We start from the raw sequence: 24,858 nt of genomic DNA, 5'->3' as shown, positions 1-24,858 counted from the left end.
CACCCAGAGCCGTCAGGGCTGGCCCAAGGCGAACAGCCGGCCCAGCCGCGCGGGGCCTTTCTCTCACAACGCCCCCACCACGGTCGCTTGTCCCGACCAAGACCCGGCCGGGGGGCAAGAGGGCGTGGGGTGTAGCCGGTCGGGGGGTGGCCCTGTTTTGCCCCGCGCTGGCACTAGAGGCGGCGGCCTGATCTCGGGTGAGAGGGCCTGAGAGAAACCCAGACACACCCCACCACCACCAGGAGCAAATCCACTCCCCCACACAGAGACAACACGCGGGCGCGCTCGCACGCGCTCGCGCGGACACACACACACAGACACACACACAGACACAGACACACACGCACGCACACGCACGCGCGCGCACGCACACACACACGCGGCTTGGAGGAGAGCAAGGACGAGATGGATGGAGAGATAGAAACTGAGGGAGGGAGAGAGACAGCGATCGAGAGAGACAGGCGAGGGCGAGAGGGAAGGAGACAGACAGAGAGGCTGAGAAAGAGAGAGGGACAGAGAAAGAGAGAGAGAGAGAGACAGAGAGACAGAGGGAAAACGACAGAAGTAGCGCGAGGTCCAGGGGGAAACCTAGAAGAGAGAGGCGGAGGGAGCTAGAGAGCGAGAGCGATAGAGCCTTAGAGAGGAAGCGCCCGGCTCCGTTAGGCAGCGCCCTCTTGAGCAGGCCGGGGCAGGGTGGAGGGGGCTTGGGCTGCGCCAGAACACGCGGGCCAGGCGGTCCGTGCGAGAGGAGCAACGGAGCGCGGAGACGGGCTTTTTCTTGGATGAATTGCTTGCTTTGGAGGTGGGTTTCGTAGGCTCCTGCCTTTCTTGGCACCTCCCTGTGCTCTGGGTGCCTTGCGGCGGGCCCCGAGATTTGCAGAGCGTGCCCGCCCGTTTGGCGGGAGCCGTGGCCCCGGGCGGGCCCGGAGGCCTGGGTCTCCGGCGTGTCCTCGGGACTGGAGTCGTCGACACGAAGTGGGGGGCATTGGGAATCCCGGGTGCACAGGGACTGTTTTCCTGGTGGCTGGCGAAGCAATGCCCTTCCCCCGGGTAAAGCAGCCCATGCGTTCTGGAGCCGAGGTCTTGGCTGGCGTCTGTGGTTCCCGCTGCCCCTGCCCGCCCCTTCCCCCGGTTTGGAAGGGTGCGACGACGGCGCCCGACGGGTGAATGGAATCGCCTGGGCGTTCCGGGAGCGGGAAGGTACCGCGAACGGCAGGGAACCCGCGGCTGCGCCTTTGGGGTCCGGCCCGCTGCCCTCCCAGGCTGGAGCCGGGCTCCTGGCGGGGCGGCGGCGAGGCGGAAGCGGTGGGATGCTGCTGCCCGGCGTGCAGTAGGGGCGGAGCCCCAGGAGGAGGACCCCGGCTGCGGCTGCGGCGGGGGTGTAGGTGGGCGGTAAAGGGGGAGCAGAGTCAGGGGAGGTTGGCAAGCATGGCGACTGTAGGGGGAAGGGAGGCAGCGGGGAAGCCAAAAGAGCCTACAGCAGGCCGGGCGGGCGCGGTGGCTCCCGCCTGTAATCCCAGCACTCTGGGAGGCCGAGGCGGGTGGATCACGAGGTCAGGAGCTCGAGACCATCCCGGCTGACAGGGTGAAACCCCGTCTCTAGGAAAAATAGAAAAAATTAGCCGGGCGTGGTGGCGGGCGCCTGTAGGCCCAGCTACTCGGGAGGCTGAGGCCGGGGAATGGCGTGAGCCCGGGAGGCGGAGCTTGCAGTGAGCCGAGATGGCGCCACTGCACTCCAGCCTGGGCGACAGAGCGAGACTCCGTCTGGAAGAAAAGGAAAGAAAAAGCAAAAAGCCAAAGAAAAAGCCTACAGCACCCGGTATTCCCAGGCGGTCTCCCATCCAAGTACTAACCAGGCCCGACCCTGCTTAGCTTCCGAGATCAGACGAGATCGGGCGCGTTCAGGGTGGTATGGCCGTAGACGCCGAAGGAGGCGCCTGGCTGCCCCAAGAGCCCGGCCCGGCCCGGCCGTGCCCGCCGGATTGCGGCCGTCACCGCCAGCCCGGGGCCGCGGGGCTCGGATCGGGGACCCCCGAGCCGCTGGCCCGCGGCCTTCCCCCCGGCTCCCGCGCTCCCGAGCTTCCACCACATCGGGCCCGCTCGGAGCAGGGAGTGCTCCGAGGCGTCAGGGCCCAGGGCCCACGATCCTGGGACGCCCTCCGGTCCTCCGCCCTGTCGCGGAGGCAGCGTTCTGGATCCCTCGCCGCACAGGGGCTCCTGCGAGGCCCCCTCTTGCCCCACCCACCCAGAGCCGTCAGGGCTGGCCCAAGGCGAACAGCCGGCCCAGCCGCGCGGGGCCTTTCTCTCACAACGCCCCCACCACGGTCGCTTGTCCCGACCAAGACCCGGCCGGGGGGCAAGAGGGCGTGGGGTGTAGCCGGTCGGGGGGTGGCCCTGTTTTGCCCCGCGCTGGCACTAGAGGCGGCGGCCTGATCTCGGGTGAGAGGGCCTGAGAGAAACCCAGACACACCCCACCACCACCAGGAGCAAATCCACTCCCCCACACAGAGACAACACGCGGGCGCGCTCGCACGCGCTCGCGCGGACACACACACACAGACACACACACAGACACAGACACACACGCACGCACACGCACGCGCGCGCACGCACACACACACGCGGCTTGGAGGAGAGCAAGGACGAGATGGATGGAGAGATAGAAACTGAGGGAGGGAGAGAGACAGCGATCGAGAGAGACAGGCGAGGGCGAGAGGGAAGGAGACAGACAGAGAGGCTGAGAAAGAGAGAGGGACAGAGAAAGAGAGAGAGAGAGAGACAGAGAGACAGAGGGAAAACGACAGAAGTAGCGCGAGGTCCAGGGGGAAACCTAGAAGAGAGAGGCGGAGGGAGCTAGAGAGCGAGAGCGATAGAGCCTTAGAGAGGAAGCGCCCGGCTCCGTTAGGCAGCGCCCTCTTGAGCAGGCCGGGGCAGGGTGGAGGGGGCTTGGGCTGCGCCAGAGCACGCGGGCCAGGCGGTCCGTGCGAGAGGAGCAACGGAGCGCGGAGACGGGCTTTTTCTTGGATGAATTGCTTGCTTTGGAGGTGGGTTTCGTAGGCTCCTGCCTTTCTTGGCACCTCCCTGTGCTCTGGGTGCCTTGCGGCGGGCCCCGAGATTTGCAGAGCGTGCCCGCCCGTTTGGCGGGAGCCGTGGCCCCGGGCGGGCCCGGAGGCCTGGGTCTCCGGCGTGTCCTCGGGACTGGAGTCGTCGACACGAAGTGGGGGGCATTGGGAATCCCGGGTGCACAGGGACTGTTTTCCTGGTGGCTGGCGAAGCAATGCCCTTCCCCCGGGTAAAGCAGCCCATGCGTTCTGGAGCCGAGGTCTTGGCTGGCGTCTGTGGTTCCCGCTGCCCCTGCCCGCCCCTTCCCCCGGTTTGGAAGGGTGCGACGACGGCGCCCGACGGGTGAATGGAATCGCCTGGGCGTTCCGGGAGCGGGAAGGTACCGCGAACGCAGGGAACCCGCGGCTGCGCCTTTGGGGTCCGGCCCGCTGCCCTCCCAGGCTGGAGCCGGGCTCCTGGCGGGGCGGCGGCGAGGCGGAAGCGGTGGGATGCTGCTGCCCGGCGTGCAGTAGGGGCGGAGCCCCAGGAGGAGGACCCCGGCTGCGGCTGCGGCGGGGGTGTAGGTGGGCGGTAAAGGGGGAGCAGAGTCAGGGGAGGTTGGCAAGCATGGCGACTGTAGGGGGAAGGGAGGCAGCGGGGAAGCCAAAAGAGCCTACAGCAGGCCGGGCGGGCGCGGTGGCTCCCGCCTGTAATCCCAGCACTCTGGGAGGCCGAGGCGGGTGGATCACGAGGTCAGGAGCTCGAGACCATCCCGGCTGACAGGGTGAAACCCCGTCTCTAGGAAAAATAGAAAAAATTAGCCGGGCGTGGTGGCGGGCGCCTGTAGGCCCAGCTACTCGGGAGGCTGAGGCCGAGGAATGGCGTGAGCCCGGGAGGCGGAGCTTGCAGTGAGCCGAGATGGCGCCACTGCACTCCAGCCTGGGCGACAGAGCGAGACTCCGTCTGGAAGAAAAGGAAAGAAAAAGCAAAAAGCCAAAGAAAAAGCCTACAGCACCCGGTATTCCCAGGCGGTCTCCCATCCAAGTACTAACCAGGCCCGACCCTGCTTAGCTTCCGAGATCAGACGAGATCGGGCGCGTTCAGGGTGGTATGGCCGTAGACGCCGAAGGAGGCCCCTGGCTGCCCCAAGAGCCCGGCCCGGCCCGGCCGTGCCCGCCGGATTGCGGCCGTCACCGCCAGCCCGGGGCCGCGGGGCTCGGATCGGGGACCCCCGAGCCGCTGGCCCGCGGCCTTCCCCCCGGCTCCCGCGCTCCCGAGCTTCCACCACATCGGGCCCGCTCGGAGCAGGGAGTGCTCCGAGGCGTCAGGGCCCAGGGCCCACGATCCTGGGACGCCCTCCGGTCCTCCGCCCTGTCGCGGAGGCAGCGTTCTGGATCCCTCGCCGCACAGGGGCTCCTGCGAGGCCCCCTCTTGCCCCACCCACCCAGAGCCGTCAGGGCTGGCCCAAGGCGAACAGCCGGCCCAGCCGCGCGGGGCCTTTCTCTCACAACGCCCCCACCACGGTCGCTTGTCCCGACCAAGACCCGGCCGGGGGGCAAGAGGGCGTGGGGTGTAGCCGGTCGGGGGGTGGCCCTGTTTTGCCCCGCGCTGGCACTAGAGGCGGCGGCCTGATCTCGGGTGAGAGGGCCTGAGAGAAACCCAGACACACCCCACCACCACCAGGAGCAAATCCACTCCCCCACACAGAGACAACACGCGGGCGCGCTCGCACGCGCTCGCGCGGACACACACACACAGACACACACACAGACACAGACACACACGCACGCACACGCACGCGCGCGCACGCACACACACACGCGGCTTGGAGGAGAGCAAGGACGAGATGGATGGAGAGATAGAAACTGAGGGAGGGAGAGAGACAGCGATCGAGAGAGACAGGCGAGGGCGAGAGGGAAGGAGACAGACAGAGAGGCTGAGAAAGAGAGAGGGACAGAGAAAGAGAGAGAGAGAGAGACAGAGAGACAGAGGGAAAACGACAGAAGTAGCGCGAGGTCCAGGGGGAAACCTAGAAGAGAGAGGCGGAGGGAGCTAGAGAGCGAGAGCGATAGAGCCTTAGAGAGGAAGCGCCCGGCTCCGTTAGGCAGCGCCCTCTTGAGCAGGCCGGGGCAGGGTGGAGGGGGCTTGGGCTGCGCCAGAACACGCGGGCCAGGCGGTCCGTGCGAGAGGAGCAACGGAGCGCGGAGACGGGCTTTTTCTTGGATGAATTGCTTGCTTTGGAGGTGGGTTTCGTAGGCTCCTGCCTTTCTTGGCACCTCCCTGTGCTCTGGGTGCCTTGCGGCGGGCCCCGAGATTTGCAGAGTGTGCCCGCCCGTTTGGCGGGAGCCGTGGCCCCGGGCGGGCCCGGAGGCCTGGGTCTCCGGCGTGTCCTCGGGACTGGAGTCGTCGACACGAAGTGGGGGGCATTGGGAATCCCGGGTGCACAGGGACTGTTTTCCTGGTGGCTGGCGAAGCAATGCCCTTCCCCCGGGTAAAGCAGCCCATGCGTTCTGGAGCCGAGGTCTTGGCTGGCGTCTGTGGTTCCCGCTGCCCCTGCCCGCCCCTTCCCCCGGTTTGGAAGGGTGCGACGACGGCGCCCGACGGGTGAATGGAATCGCCTGGGCGTTCCGGGAGCGGGAAGGTACCGCGAACGGCAGGGAACCCGCGGCTGCGCCTTTGGGGTCCGGCCCGCTGCCCTCCCAGGCTGGAGCCGGGCTCCTGGCGGGGCGGCGGCGAGGCGGAAGCGGTGGGATGCTGCTGCCCGGCGTGCAGTAGGGGCGGAGCCCCAGGAGGAGGACCCCGGCTGCGGCTGCGGCGGGGGTGTAGGTGGGCGGTAAAGGGAGAGCAGAGTCAGGGGAGGTTGGCAAGCATGGCGACTGTAGGGGGAAGGGAGGCAGCGGGGAAGCCAAAAGAGCCTACAGCAGGCCGGGCGGGCGCGGTGGCTCCCGCCTGTAATCCCAGCACTCTGGGAGGCCGAGGCGGGTGGATCACGAGGTCAGGAGCTCGAGACCATCCCGGCTGACAGGGTGAAACCCCGTCTCTAGGAAAAATAGAAAAAATTAGCCGGGCGTGGTGGCGGGCGCCTGTAGGCCCAGCTACTCGGGAGGCTGAGGCCGGGGAATGGCGTGAGCCCGGGAGGCGGAGCTTGCAGTGAGCCGAGATGGCGCCACTGCACTCCAGCCTGGGCGACAGAGCGAGACTCCGTCTGGAAGAAAAGGAAAGAAAAAGCAAAAAGCCAAAGAAAAAGCCTACAGCACCCGGTATTCCCAGGCGGTCTCCCATCCAAGTACTAACCAGGCCCGACCCTGCTTAGCTTCCGAGATCAGACGAGATCGGGCGCGTTCAGGGTGGTATGGCCGTAGACGCCGAAGGAGGCGCCTGGCTGCCCCAAGAGCCCGGCCCGGCCCGGCCGTGCCCGCCGGATTGCGGCCGTCACCGCCAGCCCGGGGCCGCGGGGCTCGGATCGGGGACCCCCGAGCCGCTGGCCCGCGGCCTTCCCCCCGGCTCCCGCGCTCCCGAGCTTCCACCACATCGGGCCCGCTCGGAGCAGGGAGTGCTCCGAGGCGTCAGGGCCCAGGGCCCACGATCCTGGGACGCCCTCCGGTCCTCCGCCCTGTCGCGGAGGCAGCGTTCTGGATCCCTCGCCGCACAGGGGCTCCTGCGAGGCCCCCTCTTGCCCCACCCACCCAGAGCCGTCAGGGCTGGCCCAAGGCGAACAGCCGGCCCAGCCGCGCGGGGCCTTTCTCTCACAACGCCCCCACCACGGTCGCTTGTCCCGACCAAGACCCGGCCGGGGGGCAAGAGGGCGTGGGGTGTAGCCGGTCGGGGGGTGGCCCTGTTTTGCCCCGCGCTGGCACTAGAGGCGGCGGCCTGATCTCGGGTGAGAGGGCCTGAGAGAAACCCAGACACACCCCACCACCACCAGGAGCAAATCCACTCCCCCACACAGAGACAACACGCGGGCGCGCTCGCACGCGCTCGCGCGGACACACACACACAGACACACACACAGACACAGACACACACGCACGCACACGCACGCGCGCGCACGCACACACACACGCGGCTTGGAGGAGAGCAAGGACGAGATGGATGGAGAGATAGAAACTGAGGGAGGGAGAGAGACAGCGATCGAGAGAGACAGGCGAGGGCGAGAGGGAAGGAGACAGACAGAGAGGCTGAGAAAGAGAGAGGGACAGAGAAAGAGAGAGAGAGAGAGACAGAGAGACAGAGGGAAAACGACAGAAGTAGCGCGAGGTCCAGGGGGAAACCTAGAAGAGAGAGGCGGAGGGAGCTAGAGAGCGAGAGCGATAGAGCCTTAGAGAGGAAGCGCCCGGCTCCGTTAGGCAGCGCCCTCTTGAGCAGGCCGGGGCAGGGTGGAGGGGGCTTGGGCTGCGCCAGAGCACGCGGGCCAGGCGGTCCGTGCGAGAGGAGCAACGGAGCGCGGAGACGGGCTTTTTCTTGGATGAATTGCTTGCTTTGGAGGTGGGTTTCGTAGGCTCCTGCCTTTCTTGGCACCTCCCTGTGCTCTGGGTGCCTTGCGGCGGGCCCCGAGATTTGCAGAGCGTGCCCGCCCGTTTGGCGGGAGCCGTGGCCCCGGGCGGGCCCGGAGGCCTGGGTCTCCGGCGTGTCCTCGGGACTGGAGTCGTCGACACGAAGTGGGGGGCATTGGGAATCCCGGGTGCACAGGGACTGTTTTCCTGGTGGCTGGCGAAGCAATGCCCTTCCCCCGGGTAAAGCAGCCCATGCGTTCTGGAGCCGAGGTCTTGGCTGGCGTCTGTGGTTCCCGCTGCCCCTGCCCGCCCCTTCCCCCGGTTTGGAAGGGTGCGACGACGGCGCCCGACGGGTGAATGGAATCGCCTGGGCGTTCCGGGAGCGGGAAGGTACCGCGAACGGCAGGGAACCCGCGGCTGCGCCTTTGGGGTCCGGCCCGCTGCCCTCCCAGGCTGGAGCCGGGCTCCTGGCGGGGCGGCGGCGAGGCGGAAGCGGTGGGATGCTGCTGCCCGGCGTGCAGTAGGGGCGGAGCCCCAGGAGGAGGACCCCGGCTGCGGCTGCGGCGGGGGTGTAGGTGGGCGGTAAAGGGGGAGCAGAGTCAGGGGAGGTTGGCAAGCATGGCGACTGTAGGGGGAAGGGAGGCAGCGGGGAAGCCAAAAGAGCCTACAGCAGGCCGGGCGGGCGCGGTGGCTCCCGCCTGTAATCCCAGCACTCTGGGAGGCCGAGGCGGGTGGATCACGAGGTCAGGAGCTCGAGACCATCCCGGCTGACAGGGTGAAACCCCGTCTCTAGGAAAAATAGAAAAAATTAGCCGGGCGTGGTGGCGGGCGCCTGTAGGCCCAGCTACTCGGGAGGCTGAGGCCGGGGAATGGCGTGAGCCCGGGAGGCGGAGCTTGCAGTGAGCCGAGATGGCGCCACTGCACTCCAGCCTGGGCGACAGAGCGAGACTCCGTCTGGAAGAAAAGGAAAGAAAAAGCAAAAAGCCAAAGAAAAAGCCTACAGCACCCGGTATTCCCAGGCGGTCTCCCATCCAAGTACTAACCAGGCCCGACCCTGCTTAGCTTCCGAGATCAGACGAGATCGGGCGCGTTCAGGGTGGTATGGCCGTAGACGCCGAAGGAGGCGCCTGGCTGCCCCAAGAGCCCGGCCCGGCCCGGCCGTGCCCGCCGGATTGCGGCCGTCACCGCCAGCCCGGGGCCGCGGGGCTCGGATCGGGGACCCCCGAGCCGCTGGCCCGCGGCCTTCCCCCCGGCTCCCGCGCTCCCGAGCTTCCACCACATCGGGCCCGCTCGGAGCAGGGAGTGCTCCGAGGCGTCAGGGCCCAGGGCCCACGATCCTGGGACGCCCTCCGGTCCTCCGCCCTGTCGCGGAGGCAGCGTTCTGGATCCCTCGCCGCACAGGGGCTCCTGCGAGGCCCCCTCTTGCCCCACCCACCCAGAGCCGTCAGGGCTGGCCCAAGGCGAACAGCCGGCCCAGCGGCGCGGGGCCTTTCTCTCACAACGCCCCCACCACGGTCGCTTGTCCCGACCAAGACCCGGCCGGGGGGCAAGAGGGCGTGGGGTGTAGCCGGTCGGGGGGTGGCCCTGTTTTGCCCCGCGCTGGCACTAGAGGCGGCGGCCTGATCTCGGGTGAGAGGGCCTGAGAGAAACCCAGACACACCCCACCACCACCAGGAGCAAATCCACTCCCCCACACAGAGACAACACGCGGGCGCGCTCGCACGCGCTCGCGCGGACACACACACACAGACACACACACAGACACAGACACACACGCACGCACACGCACGCGCGCGCACGCACACACACACGCGGCTTGGAGGAGAGCAAGGACGAGATGGATGGAGAGATAGAAACTGAGGGAGGGAGAGAGACAGCGATCGAGAGAGACAGGCGAGGGCGAGAGGGAAGGAGACAGACAGAGAGGCTGAGAAAGAGAGAGGGACAGAGAAAGAGAGAGAGAGAGAGACAGAGAGACAGAGGGAAAACGACAGAAGTAGCGCGAGGTCCAGGGGGAAACCTAGAAGAGAGAGGCGGAGGGAGCTAGAGAGCGAGAGCGATAGAGCCTTAGAGAGGAAGCGCCCGGCTCCGTTAGGCAGCGCCCTCTTGAGCAGGCCGGGGCAGGGTGGAGGGGGCTTGGGCTGCGCCAGAACACGCGGGCCAGGCGGTCCGTGCGAGAGGAGCAACGGAGCGCGGAGACGGGCTTTTTCTTGGATGAATTGCTTGCTTTGGAGGTGGGTTTCGTAGGCTCCTGCCTTTCTTGGCACCTCCCTGTGCTCTGGGTGCCTTGCGGCGGGCCCCGAGATTTGCAGAGTGTGCCCGCCCGTTTGGCGGGAGCCGTGGCCCCGGGCGGGCCCGGAGGCCTGGGTCTCCGGCGTGTCCTCGGGACTGGAGTCGTCGACACGAAGTGGGGGGCATTGGGAATCCCGGGTGCACAGGGACTGTTTTCCTGGTGGCTGGCGAAGCAATGCCCTTCCCCCGGGTAAAGCAGCCCATGCGTTCTGGAGCCGAGGTCTTGGCTGGCGTCTGTGGTTCCCGCTGCCCCTGCCCGCCCCTTCCCCCGGTTTGGAAGGGTGCGACGACGGCGCCCGACGGGTGAATGGAATCGCCTGGGCGTTCCGGGAGCGGGAAGGTACCGCGAACGGCAGGGAACCCGCGGCTGCGCCTTTGGGGTCCGGCCCGCTGCCCTCCCAGGCTGGAGCCGGGCTCCTGGCGGGGCGGCGGCGAGGCGGAAGCGGTGGGATGCTGCTGCCCGGCGTGCAGTAGGGGCGGAGCCCCAGGAGGAGGACCCCGGCTGCGGCTGCGGCGGGGGTGTAGGTGGGCGGTAAAGGGAGAGCAGAGTCAGGGGAGGTTGGCAAGCATGGCGACTGTAGGGGGAAGGGAGGCAGCGGGGAAGCCAAAAGAGCCTACAGCAGGCCGGGCGGGCGCGGTGGCTCCCGCCTGTAATCCCAGCACTCTGGGAGGCCGAGGCGGGTGGATCACGAGGTCAGGAGCTCGAGACCATCCCGGCTGACAGGGTGAAACCCCGTCTCTAGGAAAAATAGAAAAAATTAGCCGGGCGTGGTGGCGGGCGCCTGTAGGCCCAGCTACTCGGGAGGCTGAGGCCGGGGAATGGCGTGAGCCCGGGAGGCGGAGCTTGCAGTGAGCCGAGATGGCGCCACTGCACTCCAGCCTGGGCGACAGAGCGAGACTCCGTCTGGAAGAAAAGGAAAGAAAAAGCAAAAAGCCAAAGAAAAAGCCTACAGCACCCGGTATTCCCAGGCGGTCTCCCATCCAAGTACTAACCAGGCCCGACCCTGCTTAGCTTCCGAGATCAGACGAGATCGGGCGCGTTCAGGGTGGTATGGCCGTAGACGCCGAAGGAGGCGCCTGGCTGCCCCAAGAGCCCGGCCCGGCCCGGCCGTGCCCGCCGGATTGCGGCCGTCACCGCCAGCCCGGGGCCGCGGGGCTCGGATCGGGGACCCCCGAGCCGCTGGCCCGCGGCCTTCCCCCCGGCTCCCGCGCTCCCGAGCTTCCACCACATCGGGCCCGCTCGGAGCAGGGAGTGCTCCGAGGCGTCAGGGCCCAGGGCCCACGATCCTGGGACGCCCTCCGGTCCTCCGCCCTGTCGCGGAGGCAGCGTTCTGGATCCCTCGCCGCACAGGGGCTCCTGCGAGGCCCCCTCTTGCCCCACCCACCCAGAGCCGTCAGGGCTGGCCCAAGGCGAACAGCCGGCCCAGCCGCGCGGGGCCTTTCTCTCACAACGCCCCCACCACGGTCGCTTGTCCCGACCAAGACCCGGCCGGGGGGCAAGAGGGCGTGGGGTGTAGCCGGTCGGGGGGTGGCCCTGTTTTGCCCCGCGCTGGCACTAGAGGCGGCGGCCTGATCTCGGGTGAGAGGGCCTGAGAGAAACCCAGACACACCCCACCACCACCAGGAGCAAATCCACTCCCCCACACAGAGACAACACGCGGGCGCGCTCGCACGCGCTCGCGCGGACACACACACACAGACACACACACAGACACAGACACACACGCACGCACACGCACGCGCGCGCACGCACACACACACGCGGCTTGGAGGAGAGCAAGGACGAGATGGATGGAGAGATAGAAACTGAGGGAGGGAGAGAGACAGCGATCGAGAGAGACAGGCGAGGGCGAGAGGGAAGGAGACAGACAGAGAGGCTGAGAAAGAGAGAGGGACAGAGAAAGAGAGAGAGAGAGAGACAGAGAGACAGAGGGAAAACGACAGAAGTAGCGCGAGGTCCAGGGGGAAACCTAGAAGAGAGAGGCGGAGGGAGCTAGAGAGCGAGAGCGATAGAGCCTTAGAGAGGAAGCGCCCGGCTCCGTTAGGCAGCGCCCTCTTGAGCAGGCCGGGGCAGGGTGGAGGGGGCTTGGGCTGCGCCAGAGCACGCGGGCCAGGCGGTCCGTGCGAGAGGAGCAACGGAGCGCGGAGACGGGCTTTTTCTTGGATGAATTGCTTGCTTTGGAGGTGGGTTTCGTAGGCTCCTGCCTTTCTTGGCACCTCCCTGTGCTCTGGGTGCCTTGCGGCGGGCCCCGAGATTTGCAGAGCGTGCCCGCCCGTTTGGCGGGAGCCGTGGCCCCGGGCGGGCCCGGAGGCCTGGGTCTCCGGCGTGTCCTCGGGACTGGAGTCGTCGACACGAAGTGGGGGGCATTGGGAATCCCGGGTGCACAGGGACTGTTTTCCTGGTGGCTGGCGAAGCAATGCCCTTCCCCCGGGTAAAGCAGCCCATGCGTTCTGGAGCCGAGGTCTTGGCTGGCGTCTGTGGTTCCCGCTGCCCCTGCCCGCCCCTTCCCCCGGTTTGGAAGGGTGCGACGACGGCGCCCGACGGGTGAATGGAATCGCCTGGGCGTTCCGGGAGCGGGAAGGTACCGCGAACGGCAGGGAACCCGCGGCTGCGCCTTTGGGGTCCGGCCCGCTGCCCTCCCAGGCTGGAGCCGGGCTCCTGGCGGGGCGGCGGCGAGGCGGAAGCGGTGGGATGCTGCTGCCCGGCGTGCAGTAGGGGCGGAGCCCCAGGAGGAGGACCCCGGCTGCGGCTGCGGCGGGGGTGTAGGTGGGCGGTAAAGGGGGAGCAGAGTCAGGGGAGGTTGGCAAGCATGGCGACTGTAGGGGGAAGGGAGGCAGCGGGGAAGCCAAAAGAGCCTACAGCAGGCCGGGCGGGCGCGGTGGCTCCCGCCTGTAATCCCAGCACTCTGGGAGGCCGAGGCGGGTGGATCACGAGGTCAGGAGCTCGAGACCATCCCGGCTGACAGGGTGAAACCCCGTCTCTAGGAAAAATAGAAAAAATTAGCCGGGCGTGGTGGCGGGCGCCTGTAGGCCCAGCTACTCGGGAGGCTGAGGCCGGGGAATGGCGTGAGCCCGGGAGGCGGAGCTTGCAGTGAGCCGAGATGGCGCCACTGCACTCCAGCCTGGGCGACAGAGCGAGACTCCGTCTGGAAGAAAAGGAAAGAAAAAGCAAAAAGCCAAAGAAAAAGCCTACAGCACCCGGTATTCCCAGGCGGTCTCCCATCCAAGTACTAACCAGGCCCGACCCTGCTTAGCTTCCGAGATCAGACGAGATCGGGCGCGTTCAGGGTGGTATGGCCGTAGACGCCGAAGGAGGCGCCTGGCTGCCCCAAGAGCCCGGCCCGGCCCGGCCGTGCCCGCCGGATTGCGGCCGTCACCGCCAGCCCGGGGCCGCGGGGCTCGGATCGGGGACCCCCGAGCCGCTGGCCCGCGGCCTTCCCCCCGGCTCCCGCGCTCCCGAGCTTCCACCACATCGGGCCCGCTCGGAGCAGGGAGTGCTCCGAGGCGTCAGGGCCCAGGGCCCACGATCCTGGGACGCCCTCCGGTCCTCCGCCCTGTCGCGGAGGCAGCGTTCTGGATCCCTCGCCGCACAGGGGCTCCTGCGAGGCCCCCTCTTGCCCCACCCACCCAGAGCCGTCAGGGCTGGCCCAAGGCGAACAGCCGGCCCAGCCGCGCGGGGCCTTTCTCTCACAACGCCCCCACCACGGTCGCTTGTCCCGACCAAGACCCGGCCGGGGGGCAAGAGGGCGTGGGGTGTAGCCGGTCGGGGGGTGGCCCTGTTTTGCCCCGCGCTGGCACTAGAGGCGGCGGCCTGATCTCGGGTGAGAGGGCCTGAGAGAAACCCAGACACACCCCACCACCACCAGGAGCAAATCCACTCCCCCACACAGAGACAACACGCGGGCGCGCTCGCACGCGCTCGCGCGGACACACACACACAGACACACACACAGACACAGACACACACGCACGCACACGCACGCGCGCGCACGCACACACACACGCGGCTTGGAGGAGAGCAAGGACGAGATGGATGGAGAGATAGAAACTGAGGGAGGGAGAGAGACAGCGATCGAGAGAGACAGGCGAGGGCGAGAGGGAAGGAGACAGACAGAGAGGCTGAGAAAGAGAGAGGGACAGAGAAAGAGAGAGAGAGAGAGACAGAGAGACAGAGGGAAAACGACAGAAGTAGCGCGAGGTCCAGGGGGAAACCTAGAAGAGAGAGGCGGAGGGAGCTAGAGAGCGAGAGCGATAGAGCCTTAGAGAGGAAGCGCCCGGCTCCGTTAGGCAGCGCCCTCTTGAGCAGGCCGGGGCAGGGTGGAGGGGGCTTGGGCTGCGCCAGAACACGCGGGCCAGGCGGTCCGTGCGAGAGGAGCAACGGAGCGCGGAGACGGGCTTTTTCTTGGATGAATTGCTTGCTTTGGAGGTGGGTTTCGTAGGCTCCTGCCTTTCTTGGCACCTCCCTGTGCTCTGGGTGCCTTGCGGCGGGCCCCGAGATTTGCAGAGCGTGCCCGCCCGTTTGGCGGGAGCCGTGGCCCCGGGCGGGCCCGGAGGCCTGGGTCTCCGGCGTGTCCTCGGGACTGGAGTCGTCGACACGAAGTGGGGGGCATTGGGAATCCCGGGTGCACAGGGACTGTTTTCCTGGTGGCTGGCGAAGCAATGCCCTTCCCCCGGGTAAAGCAGCCCATGCGTTCTGGAGCCGAGGTCTTGGCTGGCGTCTGTGGTTCCCGCTGCCCCTGCCCGCCCCTTCCCCCGGTTTGGAAGGGTGCGACGACGGCGCCCGACGGGTGAATGGAATCGCCTGGGCGTTCCGGGAGCGGGAAGGTACCGCGAACGGCAGGGAACCCGCGGCTGCGCCTTTGGGGTCCGGCCCGCTGCCCTCCCAGGCTGGAGCCGGGCTCCTGGCGGGGCGGCGGCGAGGCGGAAGCGGTGGGATGCTGCTGCCCGGCGTGCAGTAGGGGCGGAGCCCCAGGAGGAGGACCCCGGCTGCGGCTGCGGCGGGGGTGTAGGTGGGCGGTAAAGGGGGAGCAGAGTCAGGGGAGGTTGGCAAGCATGGCGACTGTAGGGGGAAGGGAGGCAGCGGGGAAGCCAAAAGAGCCTACAGCAGGCCGGGCGGGCGCGGTGGCTCCCGCCTGTAATCCCAGCACTCTGGGAGGCCGAGGCGGGTGGATCACGAGGTCAGGAGCTCGAGACCATCCCGGCTGACAGGGTGAAACCCCGTCTCTAGGAAAAATAGAAAAAATTAGCCGGGCGTGGTGGCGGGCGCCTGTAGGCCCAGCTACTCGGGAGGCTGAGGCCGGGGAATGGCGTGAGCCCGGGAGGCGGAGCTTGCAGTGAGCCGAGATGGCGCCACTGCACTCCAGCCTGGGCGACAGAGCGAGACTCCGTCTGGAAGAAAAGGAAAGAAAAAGCAAAAAGCCAAAGAAAAAGCCTACAGCACCCGGTATTCCCAGGCGGTCTCCCATCCAAGTACTAACCAGGCCCGACCCTGCTTAGCTTCCGAGATCAGACGAGATCGGGCGCGTTCAGGGTGGTATGGCCGTAGACGCCGAAGGAGGCGCCTGGCTGCCCCAAGAGCCCGGCCCGGCCCGGCCGTGCCCGCCGGATTGCGGCCGTCACCGCCAGCCCGGGGCCGCGGGGCTCGGATCGGGGACCCCCGAGCCGCTGGCCCGCGGCCTTCCCCCCGGCTCCCGCGCTCCCGAGCTTCCACCACATCGGGCCCGCTCGGAGCAGGGAGTGCTCCGAGGCGTCAGGGCCCAGGGCCCACGATCCTGGGACGCCCTCCGGTCCTCCGCCCTGTCGCGGAGGCAGCGTTCTGGATCCCTCGCCGCACAGGGGCTCCTGCGAGGCCCCCTCTTGCCCCACCCACCCAGAGCCGTCAGGGCTGGCCCAAGGCGAACAGCCGGCCCAGCCGCGCGGGGCCTTTCTCTCACAACGCCCCCACCACGGTCGCTTGTCCCGACCAAGACCCGGCCGGGGGGCAAGAGGGCGTGGGGTGTAGCCGGTCGGGGGGTGGCCCTGTTTTGCCCCGCGCTGGCACTAGAGGCGGCGGCCTGATCTCGGGTGAGAGGGCCTGAGAGAAACCCAGACACACCCCACCACCACCAGGAGCAAATCCACTCCCCCACACAGAGACAACACGCGGGCGCGCTCGCACGCGCTCGCGCGGACACACACACACAGACACACACACAGACACAGACACACACGCACGCACACGCACGCGCGCGCACGCACACACACACGCGGCTTGGAGGAGAGCAAGGACGAGATGGATGGAGAGATAGAAACTGAGGGAGGGAGAGAGACAGCGATCGAGAGAGACAGGCGAGGGCGAGAGGGAAGGAGACAGACAGAGAGGCTGAGAAAGAGAGAGGGACAGAGAAAGAGAGAGAGAGAGAGACAGAGAGACAGAGGGAAAACGACAGAAGTAGCGCGAGGTCCAGGGGGAAACCTAGAAGAGAGAGGCGGAGGGAGCTAGAGAGCGAGAGCGATAGAGCCTTAGAGAGGAAGCGCCCGGCTCCGTTAGGCAGCGCCCTCTTGAGCAGGCCGGGGCAGGGTGGAGGGGGCTTGGGCTGCGCCAGAGCACGCGGGCCAGGCGGTCCGTGCGAGAGGAGCAACGGAGCGCGGAGACGGGCTTTTTCTTGGATGAATTGCTTGCTTTGGAGGTGGGTTTCGTAGGCTCCTGCCTTTCTTGGCACCTCCCTGTGCTCTGGGTGCCTTGCGGCGGGCCCCGAGATTTGCAGAGCGTGCCCGCCCGTTTGGCGGGAGCCGTGGCCCCGGGCGGGCCCGGAGGCCTGGGTCTCCGGCGTGTCCTCGGGACTGGAGTCGTCGACACGAAGTGGGGGGCATTGGGAATCCCGGGTGCACAGGGACTGTTTTCCTGGTGGCTGGCGAAGCAATGCCCTTCCCCCGGGTAAAGCAGCCCATGCGTTCTGGAGCCGAGGTCTTGGCTGGCGTCTGTGGTTCCCGCTGCCCCTGCCCGCCCCTTCCCCCGGTTTGGAAGGGTGCGACGACGGCGCCCGACGGGTGAATGGAATCGCCTGGGCGTTCCGGGAGCGGGAAGGTACCGCGAACGGCAGGGAACCCGCGGCTGCGCCTTTGGGGTCCGGCCCGCTGCCCTCCCAGGCTGGAGCCGGGCTCCTGGCGGGGCGGCGGCGAGGCGGAAGCGGTGGGATGCTGCTGCCCGGCGTGCAGTAGGGGCGGAGCCCCAGGAGGAGGACCCCGGCTGCGGCTGCGGCGGGGGTGTAGGTGGGCGGTAAAGGGGGAGCAGAGTCAGGGGAGGTTGGCAAGCATGGCGACTGTAGGGGGAAGGGAGGCAGCGGGGAAGCCAAAAGAGCCTACAGCAGGCCGGGCGGGCGCGGTGGCTCCCGCCTGTAATCCCAGCACTCTGGGAGGCCGAGGCGGGTGGATCACGAGGTCAGGAGCTCGAGACCATCCCGGCTGACAGGGTGAAACCCCGTCTCTAGGAAAAATAGAAAAAATTAGCCGGGCGTGGTGGCGGGCGCCTGTAGGCCCAGCTACTCGGGAGGCTGAGGCCGAGGAATGGCGTGAGCCCGGGAGGCGGAGCTTGCAGTGAGCCGAGATGGCGCCACTGCACTCCAGCCTGGGCGACAGAGCGAGACTCCGTCTGGAAGAAAAGGAAAGAAAAAGCAAAAAGCCAAAGAAAAAGCCTACAGCACCCGGTATTCCCAGGCGGTCTCCCATCCAAGTACTAACCAGGCCCGACCCTGCTTAGCTTCCGAGATCAGACGAGATCGGGCGCGTTCAGGGTGGTATGGCCGTAGACGCCGAAGGAGGCCCCTGGCTGCCCCAAGAGCCCGGCCCGGCCCGGCCGTGCCCGCCGGATTGCGGCCGTCACCGCCAGCCCGGGGCCGCGGGGCTCGGATCGGGGACCCCCGAGCCGCTGGCCCGCGGCCTTCCCCCCGGCTCCCGCGCTCCCGAGCTTCCACCACATCGGGCCCGCTCGGAGCAGGGAGTGCTCCGAGGCGTCAGGGCCCAGGGCCCACGATCCTGGGACGCCCTCCGGTCCTCCGCCCTGTCGCGGAGGCAGCGTTCTGGATCCCTCGCCGCACAGGGGCTCCTGCGAGGCCCCCTCTTGCCCCACCCACCCAGAGCCGTCAGGGCTGGCCCAAGGCGAACAGCCGGCCCAGCCGCGCGGGGCCTTTCTCTCACAACGCCCCCACCACGGTCGCTTGTCCCGACCAAGACCCGGCCGGGGGGCAAGAGGGCGTGGGGTGTAGCCGGTCGGGGGGTGGCCCTGTTTTGCCCCGCGCTGGCACTAGAGGCGGCGGCCTGATCTCGGGTGAGAGGGCCTGAGAGAAACCCAGACACACCCCACCACCACCAGGAGCAAATCCACTCCCCCACACAGAGACAACACGCGGGCGCGCTCGCACGCGCTCGCGCGGACACACACACACAGACACACACACAGACACAGACACACACGCACGCACACGCACGCGCGCGCACGCACACACACACGCGGCTTGGAGGAGAGCAAGGACGAGATGGATGGAGAGATAGAAACTGAGGGAGGGAGAGAGACAGCGATCGAGAGAGACAGGCGAGGGCGAGAGGGAAGGAGACAGACAGAGAGGCTGAGAAAGAGAGAGGGACAGAGAAAGAGAGAGAGAGAGAGACAGAGAGACAGAGGGAAAACGACAGAAGTAGCGCGAGGTCCAGGGGGAAACCTAGAAGAGAGAGGCGGAGGGAGCTAGAGAGCGAGAGCGATAGAGCCTTAGAGAGGAAGCGCCCGGCTCCGTTAGGCAGCGCCCTCTTGAGCAGGCCGGGGCAGGGTGGAGGGGGCTTGGGCTGCGCCAGAACACGCGGGCCAGGCGGTCCGTGCGAGAGGAGCAACGGAGCGCGGAGACGGGCTTTTTCTTGGATGAATTGCTTGCTTTGGAGGTGGGTTTCGTAGGCTCCTGCCTTTCTTGGCACCTCCCTGTGCTCTGGGTGCCTTGCGGCGGGCCCCGAGATTTGCAGAGCGTGCCCGCCCGTTTGGCGGGAGCCGTGGCCCCGGGCGGGCCCGGAGGCCTGGGTCTCCGGCGTGTCCTCGGGACTGGAGTCGTCGACACGAAGTGGGGGGCATTGGGAATCCCGGGTGCACAGGGACTGTTTTCCTGGTGGCTGGCGAAGCAATGCCCTTCCCCCGGGTAAAGCAGCCCATGCGTTCTGGAGCCGAGGTCTTGGCTGGCGTCTGTGGTTCCCGCTGCCCCTGCCCGCCCCTTCCCCCGGTTTGGAAGGGTGCGACGACGGCGCCCGACGGGTGAATGGAATCGCCTGGGCGTTCCGGGAGCGGGAAGGTACCGCGAACGGCAGGGAACCCGCGGCTGCGCCTTTGGGGTCCGGCCCGCTGCCCTCCCAGGCTGGAGCCGGGCTCCTGGCGGGGCGGCGGCGAGGCGGAAGCGGTGGGATGCTGCTGCCCGGCGTGCAGTAGGGGTGGAGCCCCAGGAGGAGGACCCCGGCTGCGGCTGCGGCGGGGGTGTAGGTGGGCGGTAAAGGGGGAGCAGAGTCAGGGGAGGTTGGCAAGCATGGCGACTGTAGGGGGAAGGGAGGCAGCGGGGAAGCCAAAAGAGCCTACAGCAGGCCGGGCGGGCGCGGTGGCTCCCGCCTGTAATCCCAGCACTCTGGGAGGCCGAGGCGGGTGGATCACGAGGTCAGGAGCTCGAGACCATCCCGGCTGACAGGGTGAAACCCCGTCTCTAGGAAAAATAGAAAAAATTAGCCGGGCGTGGTGGCGGGCGCCTGTAGGCCCAGCTACTCGGGAGGCTGAGGCCGGGGAATGGCGTGAGCCCGGGAGGCGGAGCTTGCAGTGAGCCGAGATGGCGCCACTGCACTCCAGCCTGGGCGACAGAGCGAGACTCCGTCTGGAAGAAAAGGAAAGAAAAAGCAAAAAGCCAAAGAAAAAGCCTACAGCACCCGGTATTCCCAGGCGGTCTCCCATCCAAGTACTAACCAGGCCCGACCCTGCTTAGCTTCCGAGATCAGACGAGATCGGGCGCGTTCAGGGTGGTATGGCCGTAGACGCCGAAGGAGGCGCCTGGCTGCCCCAAGAGCCCGGCCCGGCCCGGCCGTGCCCGCCGGATTGCGGCCGTCACCGCCAGCCCGGGGCCGCGGGGCTCGGATCGGGGACCCCCGAGCCGCTGGCCCGCGGCCTTCCCCCCGGCTCCCGCGCTCCCGAGCTTCCACCACATCGGGCCCGCTCGGAGCAGGGAGTGCTCCGAGGCGTCAGGGCCCAGGGCCCACGATCCTGGGACGCCCTCCGGTCCTCCGCCCTGTCGCGGAGGCAGCGTTCTGGATCCCTCGCCGCACAGGGGCTCCTGCGAGGCCCCCTCTTGCCCCACCCACCCAGAGCCGTCAGGGCTGGCCCAAGGCGAACAGCCGGCCCAGCCGCGCGGGGCCTTTCTCTCACAACGCCCCCACCACGGTCGCTTGTCCCGACCAAGACCCGGCCGGGGGGCAAGAGGGCGTGGGGTGTAGCCGGTCGGGGGGTGGCCCTGTTTTGCCCCGCGCTGGCACTAGAGGCGGCGGCCTGATCTCGGGTGAGAGGGCCTGAGAGAAACCCAGACACACCCCACCACCACCAGGAGCAAATCCACTCCCCCACACAGAGACAACACGCGGGCGCGCTCGCACGCGCTCGCGCGGACACACACACACAGACACACACACAGACACAGACACACACGCACGCACACGCACGCGCGCGCACGCACACACACACGCGGCTTGGAGGAGAGCAAGGACGAGATGGATGGAGAGATAGAAACTGAGGGAGGGAGAGAGACAGCGATCGAGAGAGACAGGCGAGGGCGAGAGGGAAGGAGACAGACAGAGAGGCTGAGAAAGAGAGAGGGACAGAGAAAGAGAGAGAGAGAGAGACAGAGAGACAGAGGGAAAACGACAGAAGTAGCGCGAGGTCCAGGGGGAAACCTAGAAGAGAGAGGCGGAGGGAGCTAGAGAGCGAGAGCGATAGAGCCTTAGAGAGGAAGCGCCCGGCTCCGTTAGGCAGCGCCCTCTTGAGCAGGCCGGGGCAGGGTGGAGGGGGCTTGGGCTGCGCCAGAACACGCGGGCCAGGCGGTCCGTGCGAGAGGAGCAACGGAGCGCGGAGACGGGCTTTTTCTTGGATGAATTGCTTGCTTTGGAGGTGGGTTTCGTAGGCTCCTGCCTTTCTTGGCACCTCCCTGTGCTCTGGGTGCCTTGCGGCGGGCCCCGAGATTTGCAGAGCGTGCCCGCCCGTTTGGCGGGAGCCGTGGCCCCGGGCGGGCCCGGAGGCCTGGGTCTCCGGCGTGTCCTCGGGACTGGAGTCGTCGACACGAAGTGGGGGGCATTGGGAATCCCGGGTGCACAGGGACTGTTTTCCTGGTGGCTGGCGAAGCAATGCCCTTCCCCCGGGTAAAGCAGCCCATGCGTTCTGGAGCCGAGGTCTTGGCTGGCGTCTGTGGTTCCCGCTGCCCCTGCCCGCCCCTTCCCCCGGTTTGGAAGGGTGCGACGACGGCGCCCGACGGGTGAATGGAATCGCCTGGGCGTTCCGGGAGCGGGAAGGTACCGCGAACGGCAGGGAACCCGCGGCTGCGCCTTTGGGGTCCGGCCCGCTGCCCTCCCAGGCTGGAGCCGGGCTCCTGGCGGGGCGGCGGCGAGGCGGAAGCGGTGGGATGCTGCTGCCCGGCGTGCAGTAGGGGCGGAGCCCCAGGAGGAGGACCCCGGCTGCGGCTGCGGCGGGGGTGTAGGTGGGCGGTAAAGGGGGAGCAGAGTCAGGGGAGGTTGGCAAGCATGGCGACTGTAGGGGGAAGGGAGGCAGCGGGGAAGCCAAAAGAGCCTACAGCAGGCCGGGCGGGCGCGGTGGCTCCCGCCTGTAATCCCAGCACTCTGGGAGGCCGAGGCGGGTGGATCACGAGGTCAGGAGCTCGAGACCATCCCGGCTGACAGGGTGAAACCCCGTCTCTAGGAAAAATAGAAAAAATTAGCCGGGCGTGGTGGCGGGCGCCTGTAGGCCCAGCTACTCGGGAGGCTGAGGCCGGGGAATGGCGTGAGCCCGGGAGGCGGAGCTTGCAGTGAGCCGAGATGGCACCACTGCACTCCAGCCTGGGCGACAGAGCGAGACTCCGTCTGGAAGAAAAGGAAAGAAAAAGCAAAAAGCCAAAGAAAAAGCCTACAGCACCCGGTATTCCCAGGCGGTCTCCCATCCAAGTACTAACCAGGCCCGACCCTGCTTAGCTTCCGAGATCAGACGAGATCGGGCGCGTTCAGGGTGGTATGGCCGTAGACGCCGAAGGAGGCGCCTGGCTGCCCCAAGAGCCCGGCCCGGCCCGGCCGTGCCCGCCGGATTGCGGCCGTCACCGCCAGCCCGGGGCCGCGGGGCTCGGATCGGGGACCCCCGAGCCGCTGGCCCGCGGCCTTCCCCCCGGCTCCCGCGCTCCCGAGCTTCCACCACATCGGGCCCGCTCGGAGCAGGGAGTGCTCCGAGGCGTCAGGGCCCAGGGCCCACGATCCTGGGACGCCCTCCGGTCCTCCGCCCTGTCGCGGAGGCAGCGTTCTGGATCCCTCGCCGCACAGGGGCTCCTGCGAGGCCCCCTCTTGCCCCACCCACCCAGAGCCGTCAGGGCTGGCCCAAGGCGAACAGCCGGCCCAGCCGCGCGGGGCCTTTCTCTCACAACGCCCCCACCACGGTCGCTTGTCCCGACCAAGACCCGGCCGGGGGGCAAGAGGGCGTGGGGTGTAGCCGGTCGGGGGGTGGCCCTGTTTTGCCCCGCGCTGGCACTAGAGGCGGCGGCCTGATCTCGGGTGAGAGGGCCTGAGAGAAACCCAGACACACCCCACCACCACCAGGAGCAAATCCACTCCCCCACACAGAGACAACACGCGGGCGCGCTCGCACGCGCTCGCGCGGACACACACACACAGACACACACACAGACACAGACACACACGCACGCACACGCACGCGCGCGCACGCACACACACACGCGGCTTGGAGGAGAGCAAGGACGAGATGGATGGAGAGATAGAAACTGAGGGAGGGAGAGAGACAGCGATCGAGAGAGACAGGCGAGGGCGAGAGGGAAGGAGACAGACAGAGAGGCTGAGAAAGAGAGAGGGACAGAGAAAGAGAGAGAGAGAGAGACAGAGAGACAGAGGGAAAACGACAGAAGTAGCGCGAGGTCCAGGGGGAAACCTAGAAGAGAGAGGCGGAGGGAGCTAGAGAGCGAGAGCGATAGAGCCTTAGAGAGGAAGCGCCCGGCTCCGTTAGGCAGCGCCCTCTTGAGCAGGCCGGGGCAGGGTGGAGGGGGCTTGGGCTGCGCCAGAGCACGCGGGCCAGGCGGTCCGTGCGAGAGGAGCAACGGAGCGCGGAGACGGGCTTTTTCTTGGATGAATTGCTTGCTTTGGAGGTGGGTTTCGTAGGCTCCTGCCTTTCTTGGCACCTCCCTGTGCTCTGGGTGCCTTGCGGCGGGCCCCGAGATTTGCAGAGCGTGCCCGCCCGTTTGGCGGGAGCCGTGGCCCCGGGCGGGCCCGGAGGCCTGGGTCTCCGGCGTGTCCTCGGGACTGGAGTCGTCGACACGAAGTGGGGGGCATTGGGAATCCCGGGTGCACAGGGACTGTTTTCCTGGTGGCTGGCGAAGCAATGCCCTTCCCCCGGGTAAAGCAGCCCATGCGTTCTGGAGCCGAGGTCTTGGCTGGCGTCTGTGGTTCCCGCTGCCCCTGCCCGCCCCTTCCCCCGGTTTGGAAGGGTGCGACGACGGCGCCCGACGGGTGAATGGAATCGCCTGGGCGTTCCGGGAGCGGGAAGGTACCGCGAACGGCAGGGAACCCGCGGCTGCGCCTTTGGGGTCCGGCCCGCTGCCCTCCCAGGCTGGAGCCGGGCTCCTGGCGGGGCGGCGGCGAGGCGGAAGCGGTGGGATGCTGCTGCCCGGCGTGCAGTAGGGGCGGAGCCCCAGGAGGAGGACCCCGGCTGCGGCTGCGGCGGGGGTGTAGGTGGGCGGTAAAGGGGGAGCAGAGTCAGGGGAGGTTGGCAAGCATGGCGACTGTAGGGGGAAGGGAGGCAGCGGGGAAGCCAAAAGAGCCTACAGCAGGCCGGGCGGGCACGGTGGCTCCCGCCTGTAATCCCAGCACTCTGGGAGGCCGAGGCGGGTGGATCACGAGGTCAGGAGCTCGAGACCATCCCGGCTGACAGGGTGAAACCCCGTCTCTAGGAAAAATAGAAAAAATTAGCCGGGCGTGGTGGCGGGCGCCTGTAGGCCCAGCTACTCGGGAGGCTGAGGCCGGGGAATGGCGTGAGCCCGGGAGGCGGAGCTTGCAGTGAGCCGAGATGGCGCCACTGCACTCCAGCCTGGGCGACAGAGCGAGACTCCGTCTGGAAGAAAAGGAAAGAAAAAGCAAAAAGCCAAAGAAAAAGCCTACAGCACCCGGTATTCCCAGGCGGTCTCCCATCCAAGTACTAACCAGGCCCGACCCTGCTTAGCTTCCGAGATCAGACGAGATCGGGCGCGTTCAGGGTGGTATGGCCGTAGACGCCGAAGGAGGCCCCTGGCTGCCCCAAGAGCCCGGCCCGGCCCGGCCGTGCCCGCCGGATTGCGGCCGTCACCGCCAGCCCGGGGCCGCGGGGCTCGGATCGGGGACCCCCGAGCCGCTGGCCCGCGGCCTTCCCCCCGGCTCCCGCGCTCCCGAGCTTCCACCACATCGGGCCCGCTCGGAGCAGGGAGTGCTCCGAGGCGTCAGGGCCCAGGGCCCACGATCCTGGGACGCCCTCCGGTCCTCCGCCCTGTCGCGGAGGCAGCGTTCTGGATCCCTCGCCGCACAGGGGCTCCTGCGAGGCCCCCTCTTGCCCCACCCACCCAGAGCCGTCAGGGCTGGCCCAAGGCGAACAGCCGGCCCAGCCGCGCGGGGCCTTTCTCTCACAACGCCCCCACCACGGTCGCTTGTCCCGACCAAGACCCGGCCGGGGGGCAAGAGGGCGTGGGGTGTAGCCGGTCGGGGGGTGGCCCTGTTTTGCCCCGCGCTGGCACTAGAGGCGGCGGCCTGATCTCGG

The 24,858-nt window shown here is 67.8% G+C and overlaps 11 non-coding genes across 11 annotated transcripts; all 11 read right to left on the bottom strand.

The window, feature by feature from the left end:
• Window positions 1–1,804: 1,804 nt before the first annotated feature.
• On the bottom strand, window positions 1,805–1,923 carry LOC134729941 (5S ribosomal RNA). Its single transcript, XR_010111513.1, has one exon. It is a non-coding gene; the product is annotated as a 5S ribosomal RNA (ribosomal RNA).
• Window positions 1,924–4,045: 2,122 nt separating this feature from the next.
• LOC129395105 (5S ribosomal RNA) lies at window positions 4,046–4,164 on the bottom strand. Its single transcript, XR_008622590.1, has one exon. It is a non-coding gene; the product is annotated as a 5S ribosomal RNA (ribosomal RNA).
• Window positions 4,165–6,287: 2,123 nt separating this feature from the next.
• LOC129395090 (5S ribosomal RNA) lies at window positions 6,288–6,406 on the bottom strand. The gene has a single exon (XR_008622571.1). It is a non-coding gene; the product is annotated as a 5S ribosomal RNA (ribosomal RNA).
• A 2,123-nt stretch (window positions 6,407–8,529) lies between these two features.
• Window positions 8,530–8,648, bottom strand: LOC129395111 (5S ribosomal RNA). The gene has a single exon (XR_008622595.2). It is a non-coding gene; the product is annotated as a 5S ribosomal RNA (ribosomal RNA).
• A 2,123-nt stretch (window positions 8,649–10,771) lies between these two features.
• LOC129395110 (5S ribosomal RNA) lies at window positions 10,772–10,890 on the bottom strand. The gene has a single exon (XR_008622594.2). It is a non-coding gene; the product is annotated as a 5S ribosomal RNA (ribosomal RNA).
• Window positions 10,891–13,013: 2,123 nt separating this feature from the next.
• Window positions 13,014–13,132, bottom strand: LOC134729940 (5S ribosomal RNA). Its single transcript, XR_010111512.1, has one exon. It is a non-coding gene; the product is annotated as a 5S ribosomal RNA (ribosomal RNA).
• A 2,123-nt stretch (window positions 13,133–15,255) lies between these two features.
• On the bottom strand, window positions 15,256–15,374 carry LOC134729939 (5S ribosomal RNA). The gene has a single exon (XR_010111511.1). It is a non-coding gene; the product is annotated as a 5S ribosomal RNA (ribosomal RNA).
• A 2,123-nt stretch (window positions 15,375–17,497) lies between these two features.
• On the bottom strand, window positions 17,498–17,616 carry LOC134729938 (5S ribosomal RNA). The gene has a single exon (XR_010111510.1). It is a non-coding gene; the product is annotated as a 5S ribosomal RNA (ribosomal RNA).
• Window positions 17,617–19,739: 2,123 nt separating this feature from the next.
• LOC134729937 (5S ribosomal RNA) lies at window positions 19,740–19,858 on the bottom strand. Its single transcript, XR_010111509.1, has one exon. It is a non-coding gene; the product is annotated as a 5S ribosomal RNA (ribosomal RNA).
• A 2,123-nt stretch (window positions 19,859–21,981) lies between these two features.
• Window positions 21,982–22,100, bottom strand: LOC134729936 (5S ribosomal RNA). The gene has a single exon (XR_010111508.1). It is a non-coding gene; the product is annotated as a 5S ribosomal RNA (ribosomal RNA).
• A 2,123-nt stretch (window positions 22,101–24,223) lies between these two features.
• LOC134729935 (5S ribosomal RNA) lies at window positions 24,224–24,342 on the bottom strand. The gene has a single exon (XR_010111507.1). It is a non-coding gene; the product is annotated as a 5S ribosomal RNA (ribosomal RNA).
• Window positions 24,343–24,858: the final 516 nt, after the last annotated feature.

The sequence above is a fragment of the Pan paniscus genome, chromosome 1 (assembly GCF_029289425.2).
Source record: "Pan paniscus chromosome 1, NHGRI_mPanPan1-v2.0_pri, whole genome shotgun sequence".
In the NCBI taxonomy this organism is placed as follows: domain Eukaryota; kingdom Metazoa; phylum Chordata; class Mammalia; order Primates; family Hominidae; genus Pan; species Pan paniscus.
This window is presented reverse-complemented; position numbering and strand designations above follow the sequence as displayed.